The following is a 7,009-nucleotide window of genomic DNA, read 5'->3' as shown; positions in this document are numbered from 1 at the left end:
CTCGCTCCCTCCAGACACAATCAGCACCTCATACACTCCCTCACAAACATTCCATCCCTCCGGACTCAATCAGCACATCATACACACCCTCATAAACATTCCCTCCCCCAGACTCAATCAGAACCTCATCCACTCCACTCACAAACACTCCATCCCGCCAGACTCAATCAGCACTTCATACATTCCCTCAAAACACTTCCTCCCTCTAGACTCAATCAGCACCTCACAAACTCCCTCCCTCCAGACTCAATCAGCACCTCATCCACCCCCGTCACAAACACTCCCTCCCTCCACACTCAATCTGCACCTCATACAGTCCCCCAGAAACACCCCCTACCTCCAGACTCCATCAGCACCTCAAACACTCCCTCACAAACATTCCTTCCCTCCAGACTCAATGAGCACCTCATACAGCCCCCTCACATATACTCCCTCCCTCCAGACTCCATCAGCACCTCAAACACTCCCTCACAAATACTCCCTCCCTCCAGACTCAATAAGCACCTCATACACTCATCACAAACACTCCCTCCCTCCAGACTCAATCAGCACCTGATTAATTACCTCACAAACACTCCTTCCATCCAGATTCAATCAGCATCTCATCCACTCCCTCACAAACAGTCCCTCCCTCCAGACTCAATCAGCACCTCATACACTCCACTCACAAACACTCCCTCCCTCCAGACTCAATCAGAACCTCATCCACTCCACTCACAAACACTCCCTCCCTCCAGACTCAATCAGCACCCATACACTCCCTGACAAACACTTCCTCCTCCAGACCTAATCAGCACCTCGTCCACCACCTCAAAAACACTCCCTCCATCCTCCAGACTCAACCAGCACCTCATACACCCCCTTACAATCACTGCCTCCCTCCTGACTCAATCACCACCCCATCCACCCCCTCACAAACACTCCCTCCATCCCTCCAGACTCAACCAGCAGCTCATCCACCCTCTCACAAACACTCCCTCCCTCCAGAAACAATCAGAACCTCATCCACTCCACTCACAAACACACCCTCCCTCCTGACTCAATCAGCACTTCATACACTCCCTCACAAACACTCCATCCCTCTAGACTCAACCAGCAGCTCATCCACCCCCTCATAAACACTCCCTCCCCCAGACTCAATCAGAACCTCATCCACTCCACTCACAAACACTCCCTTCCTCCAGAGACAATCAGAACTTCATCCACTCCACACAAACACTCCCTCCCTCCCGACTCAATCAGCACCTCATACACTCCCTCACAAACACCCCCTCCCTCCCGACTCAATCAGCACCTCATAAACACACCCTGCCTCCAGTCTCAATCAGAACCTCATCCACTCCATTCACAAACACTCCATCCCCCAAGACTCAATCAACACCTCATCCACCCCCTCAAAACACTCCCTCTATCCCTCCAGACTCAAACAGCACCTCAACCAGTACCTCACAAACACTCTCTCACTCCAGAGTCAAGCAGAACCTCATCCACTCCACTCACAAACACTCCATGCCTCCAGACTCAATCAATAACCCAACCCCCACTCACAAACACTCCGTCCCTCCAGACTGCATCAGCACCTCATACGCCACCTCACAAACACCCCCTACCTCCAGAATCTATCAGCACCTCATCCACCACCTCAAAAACACTCCCTCCATCCTCCAGACTCAACCAGCACCTCATACACCCCCTTACAATCACTGCCTCCCTCCTGACTCAATCACCACCCCATCCACCCCCTCACAAACACTCCCTCCATCCCTCCAGACTCAACCAGCAGCTCATCCACCCTCTCACAAACACTCCCTTCCTCCAGAAACAATCAGAACCTCATTTACTCCACTCACAAACACTCCCTCCCTCCCGACTCAATCAGCACCTCATACACCCACTCACAAACACTCCCTCCCTCCCTCCTGACTCAATCAGCACCTCATCAACTCCCTCAAAAACACTCCCTCCCTCTAGAAAAAATCAGCACCTCATACACTCCACTCACAAACACTCCATCCCTCCAGACTCAATCAGCACCTCATACACTCCAGTCACAAACACTCCCTCCCTCTAGACTCAATCAGCACCTCATCCATCCCCTCACAAACACTCCCTCCCTCGAGACTCAATCGGCACCTCATCCATCCCCTCACAAACACTCCTTCCATCCAGCGTCAATCAGCACCTCATTAGCTACCTCACAAACCCTCCCTCCCTCCAGCCTCAATCAGCACCTCATTAACTACCTCACAAACCCTCCCTCCCTCCAGCCTCAATCAGCACCTCATTAACTACCTCACAAACCCTCCCTCCCTCCAGACTCAATCAGCACCTCATTAACTACCTCACAAACCCTCCCTCCCTCCAGACTCAATCAGCACCTCATTAACTACCTCACAAACCCTCCCTCCCTCCAGACTCAATCAGCACCTCATACACTCCCTCAAAAACATACCCTTCCTCCAGAAAAATCAGCTCATACACTCCACTCACAAACACTCCATCCCTCCAGACTCAATAAGCACCTCATCCACTCCCTCACAAACACACCCTCCCTCCAGACTCAATCAGCACCTCAGAATTCCCTCACAAACACTCCCTCCCTCCAGACTCAATCAGCACCCTATTCACTCCCCTTCAGCCCACAACAATATGCTGACCCTTTATTGCAAGATCAATCTCACCCTTCCTTCCCACATAGCTCTCCGTTTTTCTGTCATCCCTGTATTTGTCAGAGGGGCCCTTACATGTCCCTGACATTCTGCCTCCAACACCGTGCCTGGCAGCTTATTCCACGCACGTGCCATTCTCTGTGTGACAAAACCTTCTCCTAAGCTTACCTCCAAACATCTTCAAAGTTATGCGCCCTCAGGTTGGTCATTTCCAGCCTGGGAAAAAGGCCCAGGCTGTCCTCTCCGCTCATCACCTGGTGCAGCTCTGGACAGACTCATAGAGATTCAAGGGATGGCTGGATTTGGATTTAGAGATACAGCACAGGAAGAGGCCTTTCTGGCTGCTGTGTCTAACAAAGCCATGCATCTTTGGACTGTGTGAGGAAACCGGAATACCCAAAGGAAATCCATGCGGTCACAGGGAGTACATAGAAACTGCTTACAGGCCGTGGTGGGCTACTGTGACTTCCTAATACGGGTCAAATGCTAGGAGATAGGGCCAGTGTAGCTGGGCAAAGGGATTGCCTTGTACTTGATGGGCACAAGGACCTCTTTCTGTGCAGTTTAACGATGCCTTGTTCTTCATTAACCACTGGGTTTGAATCCTGGAACTCTCCGCCCTTCGACGAAAACCCTTTCAGCAGAGGCCCACTGACACAGGAGCCAGAACAGAGAGAGAGCGTCACAGACACGACGCGGTCCTGAACATGACAATAGTCTCACCGTTCCCTCCATACTAGACCTTCAGTGTCGCGAGCTGCACTGCGCCAGGCAAACCTGTATTTGTATAAGCTGCTTTCTCTTCCCCTTTCCGGACTCCCCAGCAGCCAGTCAAGTACTTTAATGCTTCTGTTTTAATGAGAGGAACGGGACAGGCAAAGTGAGTTGGTTTAATATCATCATATTCATTTATTTGTTAAGATAAATTGTGGAACAGGCCCTCCTTGTCCTTCGAGTATCCCCAGTTTATCACAGGACAATTTACGATGACCAATTAACCTACCAACCCTTGGAAACCCGCGCAGTCACAGGGAGAATGTACAGACTGTTACAGGCAATGGTGGGAATTGAACCCGGGTTGCTGAGACTGTAAAGCTAATCACTGTCAGATGAACCGAGGTACAGTGAAGACAGATCATCTTACCACATCAGTGAACTGAGACAGACAGTAACAAGAGAAAACGACAGAATGCAGAATAAAGCATTACAGTAACAAGAGAAAACAACAAGAGTGCAGAATAAAGCGTTACAGTTACAGAGGAAGTGCAGTGTAGGTCATAACAATTTAGATTGCAAGTTCCAGTCCTAATGAAGGGTCTGAGCCTGAAACGTGAACTATTTATTCCCCTCCGTAGGTGCTGCCTGACCTCCAGCATTTTGCGTGTGTTGCTTTGGATTTCCAGCATCTGCAGAATCTCTTGTGTTGTAAAGTTATTGTGTTGGGGGCCATTCGGTATCGTAAGCGCTGGATAAGGCTGTCCTTGAGCCTGCAGATGCGTACTTTCACGTTTTTGTGCCTTCTGCCCACAGGGAGAGGTGAGAAGGGAGGATGTCCAGGTCCAGCTGGGTGCAGTTATTCTGTGGGCTGTCTTATTGAGATAGTGAGAAGTGATTTTTAACTGACAGGGACTCCCCTATTAGAGAGGGATTGGATGGAATAAAGTTTATCAGTGGGAGAGTTTGTCTGGGGTGGGTGGGGTCCGAGGCAGTGGGAAGTCCATTGCTGGGGAGGCTGTAATGTGTGCACAGGAAGATCCTACAAATCATTCATCCTGACAGCCACCTGGGAGAGAACAGAAATCCCCTGCTCCTGCGTACAACAATAATCCACCATTCCAGTGGTGGATGAAGTGTCAGAGACTTATTCCAGCTTCTCCTTCCTTCCTTTCCAGTCGTAAGGAGTCGTATCTGACCGTTGCTTCACTTCCATAATGCTGCTTGGCCTGCTGAGTTCCTCCTGCATTGTGTGTGTTGTGGAAAAGAGGAAATTCCACCCCCACCAGGGAGGGTATGTGGTTTAACATTCATTGGACAGACCATATCTCTAAATGTTTGGCACCCCCACCAGTGGAACTGTTTTTAACAAAATCACAACAAATTATTCACACAAAGATGCAGAAAATACAAAAATAAAGTATTATCAAGACAGTGAACATTTACAAATTCATATATGATTACTACAGTCTATAAAACAGTTAATTCCCTTGGCGGGGGTCACTGCTCCCAGAAACCCCCCACTGTACCCACTGTCGCCGCATGTTCCCTCTCCAAGGGCAGCCAGGTACAAATGTATCCCCGGCAGATGAAGTTTAACCCAGATAAATGTGAGGTGCAGCATCTTGATGGGGAAAATGCAAAGACACCCTTAACTGTGTTGCTGAGCAGAGAGATCTTGCGGTCCAAGTTCACCACTCCTTGAAAGAGGCCACACAAGGCAATAAGGTGGTTAAGAAGGCTTATGGAATGCCTGATTTTACTAGTCGAGGCATTGAGTTCAAATGTCAGGAGGTTAGGTTGCAACTTTGTAAAACTCTGGTTTGGCCACATCTGGAGTTCTGGTCACCCCACTGTAGGAAGGGCATTGAGATTTTGGAGAGGCTGCAGAAGAGGTTGACCAGGTTGCTGCCTGGTTTCGAGGGCATGTGCCATCATGAGAGGCTGGGTAAACTGGGCTGTTTTCTTTGGAGCGCAGGTGGCTGAGGAGAGAGCTGATAGAGGTTTATAAGATTATGAGTGGCGTAGACAGGGAGTATCTGTTTCCCGGGGGAGAAATGTCTAATATCAGAGGGCAGGCATTGAAGGTGAGAGGGGGGGTAGGTTCAAAGGGGATGTGAGAGGTAAGTTTTTTACTCAGAGAGTGGTGGATGCCCGGAATGCGCTGCCTGGTATGGTGGTACAGACAAATACATTAGAGACTTTTGGATAGGAACTTCGATGTAAGTAAGATGGAGGAATATGGACGTGGTGTAGATTGGAAAGTGTTTGGGTGTTTTAGATTTTCTTTTTAGTCGTTTCAGCACAAGATTCTGGGTCGAATGTCCTGCTCCTGTGCTGTACTGTTCTATGTTCTATGACTGCTCGTCGCCTGGACCCGTGACTTGGCGACTTGGCGACTTGGCATCTTGGCCAGGCCCAGGAGCAAACTCAGCAGCAGATCCTCTGAGCCACCTGCCCCCTCCGGTACAGTATACAGATCAGGAGCGCGGGGCCGAAGTGCAGCCAGAACCTATTCGAGTCCATGTATGCATGGTGCACTGACCCCTCCCGGCCACAAAACGAACAGGTGGACGGGGTGTCGGCGAACCGGCTTAAAAACCTGATGTACGTAGTCCTGTCCCATTTCAGCCCGGGTCTCTGTTGAAAATCCCTTACTCACTCTTCCTTCAGTTAGTCCTGACGAAGGGTCTCGGCCTGAAATGTCGACTGCACCTCTTCCTAGAGATGCTACCTGGCCTGCTGTGTTCACCAGCAACTTTGCTTGAATTTCCAGCATCTGCAGAATTCCTCGTCTCTGTTGTCAGTGCGCCTCTCACACGCCCTCTGCTGGCAATGGGGTGTCCCTGCAGCATGGCTGCATCAAAAGAAATTCGTAATCTCTGATTTATCTGCCTCTACCAACCAGCACCCCTGGCAGCGCGTTCCATACACCTACCCCGCTCTGTGTAAAAAAAAACTTACCTCTGACATCCCCCAATATGTGCTCCAAACACCTTAAAGTCATGCCCCTTCGTCTGATCCGTAAGAAAATGTCAAGACACCACCACCCACCCCAAGTCCAGCTCTGCTTTCTTGGCTGACAAAGTGTGAAAAGTGCGTTTCCCACCGAAAACTGAAAGGCCTACATAGAATGCGGGAGTCAAGGACCAAAAGGCACAACCTCAGAGGAGAAGGACGTCCCATGAGAACAGAAAAGAGGAGGAATTTCTTTAGCCAGAGAGTGGTAAATCTGTGGAATTCATTGCCACGGATGGCTGAGGAGGCCATTTAGTGTATTTAAAGTAGTTTTTGATCAGAGGTCACAGGGAGAAGGCAGGAAAATGGGGTTGAGAAGGAAAATTATATCAGCCATGGTGGAATGGGGGACCACACTTGATGGGCTGAATGGCCTAATTATGCTCCTATGTCTTATGGTCGAAAGCTGCCTTTGTGTGACATGGCATTGGGGAGGGAGAGGGAATATTGCTCTCCTGGAGATGAGAAACACGTTTATTGTTGAATCATTAGCAGATCATTCACCTGTTTTGTCTGTCCCTTAATTGCCCCTCACTCCTGGTCTGAGCAGTGATTAGGCATTGATTGCCGCAGCAACCACTGGTGTCCCTCCTCCTTCCCTTTCTCCC

Source organism: Mobula birostris, chromosome 10 (assembly GCF_030028105.1).
Source record: "Mobula birostris isolate sMobBir1 chromosome 10, sMobBir1.hap1, whole genome shotgun sequence".
Taxonomy (NCBI): domain Eukaryota; kingdom Metazoa; phylum Chordata; class Chondrichthyes; order Myliobatiformes; family Myliobatidae; genus Mobula; species Mobula birostris.
The sequence above is the reverse complement of the archived record's forward strand: the minus strand, read 5'-3'. Positions refer to the sequence as shown.